This window comes from Hemiscyllium ocellatum, chromosome 45 (genome assembly GCF_020745735.1).
Source record: "Hemiscyllium ocellatum isolate sHemOce1 chromosome 45, sHemOce1.pat.X.cur, whole genome shotgun sequence".
Lineage (NCBI taxonomy): Eukaryota > Metazoa > Chordata > Chondrichthyes > Orectolobiformes > Hemiscylliidae > Hemiscyllium > Hemiscyllium ocellatum.
Window position 1 is genome coordinate 803903 of NC_083445.1, and position 3007 is coordinate 806909.

The window sequence follows — 3007 nt, forward strand, 5'->3', positions numbered from 1 at the left end:
GAGGAGTCAGACTGAATACAAAAGCCAATATTGTTCTAATTAACAGAAGAGTTGAGAACTCAAGAACACAGGTTTAAGGAACTTGATGGATGAAACAGTAGCAATCCGAGGCAAAATGTTACTACAGCGAGTGGTTGAGATCTGGAATGATATCTCTGAGAATGTGGTGGAGGCGCTTTCAGTCATGTCTTTCAGAATGAATTGGGAGAGTTCCCTGATGGGGATATATTTACAGGGCAATGGGGAAAAGACAGAGGAAAAATGGTTGATTGCTCTTTCATACATACTGGCTGAATGGCCGCTTTCTGTGTTACAGCCACTCTCTCCCATCCTTTGAGATTCTAATTACCATTTTCATCATCTGGAGTGTATGTGAAGTTTCCCGTTATTCTGTACGTTACTGCTCCACCAAATTATGCAATTCTGTTGGGTGGTGTACGTATGAAATGAGGCTGTACACTTACAACATTTAAAAGGCATCTGGATGAGTATATGAATAAAAAGGATTGAGAGGGATATGAGCCAAATGGGACTAGATTTATTTAGGATATCTGGTCAGCATGGACAAGTTCAAAGCATCTGTTTCTGTGCTTTGTATCTGTTTACCTCTTTGACTCCGTATGATTGATTAATAAATGTCTAATCACCAGAAACTGAATCACCACAAGGAAATGTAGTTTGTGTTTAAAAATTGCTGTCTAACTTTATTAATGCTCACCAATTTTCCAAAACCGCTAGTGTAGAGCAACAAACTGTGTCTACAATCCCTTCAGTTCGAAAACAATCATGTCAAACAAATAATGTGCAGTGGATTATAGTCCATTTAAGGTCAACTTAAGAATGTCAGACATTTTGATGCTTTTGAAAATCACCAAAATTGGAGGTGGAAAGTATGTGTCTGTAAAGTTTGGATAATGATCAGCTATGCATGTTTAAAAGCTGGGCTGCTTGCTGAAAATTCAGACATATTCAGCTGGAAATTATACAAACTACTAGCAAGTATTCATTTCAGTTCTTCTTTCAAAAAGACCTGCTTTGAATTGTCACTTTGTAAGCTGTACATGTAGCAAACATATAGTTTGTATTAGTTGATTCTAATCATTAACATTATCTCATTATTGCAGCTCTATGTAACAATGATCTCCATTGGAAAAGTGTCTTCAAGTGGTCTGAACATCTCTGGAAACCTAAGTCAGGTGAGAATCAACGATACTGAAGAGCAAAGAGAAACTTATTTTCTTGTAACCTTTTCTGTAATTGTTTGGAACATCGTACCAGCTGGAATGTGGGGTCACATTAATTACATGGTTGGTGAAGTAAAGAAACATATACACCTTGTGTATTTTCAGCAAGAAGCGAGATTAGTGTAACGTTGTCTCTTGTGTACTCCGGAGAGATGGCTTTATCTCTTGGGAATGGATGTTGAGAAATTACATTCCTGCAGCCTCTGAATTTCCATTTGATAAAATGAATAGCATGTGTGGTTTTTCAGCAAAGGTCACCATAATCTTACCAGACGATAGGGCTTCATTCTCATTCGGGAGATGGCTGATGGTGGTTTAACCTGAGGGAGGATGACCATACCACAGGCAAAGTTGAGAAGGAAAGTCCTTCATGGTAACCTCAGCTGGGTATGGGAAGTGAAATTACATCATAAACCAGCTGTCTATGTTTTAAGCTGAGGTCAGGTTCGAAGCGGGACCTCACACCTAAAGTGCATTGTTTAACCTGAGATGTCACCTCTTGTACATGGATAAAAGCTTTAATTATCTAGGGACAAAAATTTAAAAGAAATCTGTGTTTTGCATTTTAATCAGTAGTCTAACTCCTAACTGATTAAAGGATTCAATAAGGGCACCTAGTGTTAAAGTTGTTAACTTTTTGCTTATAAATACTGTTTTATACCTCTCAATCATACCACGCCTGAGGAAGAAGCTGACCTCCGAAAGCTTGCAGTTTCAAATAAACCTGCTGGACTATAACCTGGTGTCGTTTGATTTTTGATCTTATTCATCCCAGCCCAACTCCAACCTCTCCACATCAAGAAAACTCAAGCAATGTGCATTTGCAGCTAATTTATTGATACAGAATGAAACATGTTATAATTTCACACATTCCCATGTTCTAGTCCGTAATAAGATCTATAGAAAACCAAATTCAAAATGGCATAAATGTAATATTAAGCAAGTTTGCATTTTCCCTACAATTGCTTCCAGAGTCTACTAATGAAAATAATTATTAAACTTAGACTATCCAGTTTTTGTATAGATCAGTATATTGATTAAGACATACGACCTTTGTCTGAATATTCATGGGGTTTCTCCTGATCTTTCAAGATAACTTCAGCACTTACTCCATTTTCATCAATCTTCCACCAAGATTATAACAGCAAAGTAGGGAAACCTCCAAAGCTGTTTTACTTCATAATCAACAAGGACCAGTAGTGTTATTAGAATCATAGAATCCTTGCAGTATGGAAACAGGCCATTCCACATATACTGACCCCTGGAAGACCATTCCACCCAGACCCACCTCTCTATGCTATCTCTGTATCCCTATATTTTCCATGGCTAATCCACCTAGCTTGCACATCTCTGGACATTGTGGGCAATTTGCACCTCTTTGGACTGCAGGAGCAAACCCTTGGAGTCATGTAGAGAATGTGCAAAATCCACACAGACAATCGCTTGAGACTGGAATTGAACTTGGGTCCCTGGCGCTGTGAGGCAGCAGTGCTAACCACTGAGCCACCATTCCATCCCTGCAAAAAGCCCCAGATCCAATGTGACAGGTCGAAACATGATTCCGGACCCTCAATAAGGCAGAAAACTTTGAAGACAAATGTACTTCCCAAATCAGATCTTTACATTGCTACTCAATGTCACTAAATATTGAGAGTAAATGATAGCGCTGACCTTTGATCATGAGAATGAACTTTTTGTGCCATGCATGTCAGATAAAGGTTCTTCAATCAGAGCAACTCAACCAAGGTTGGCATCCAAGGGGC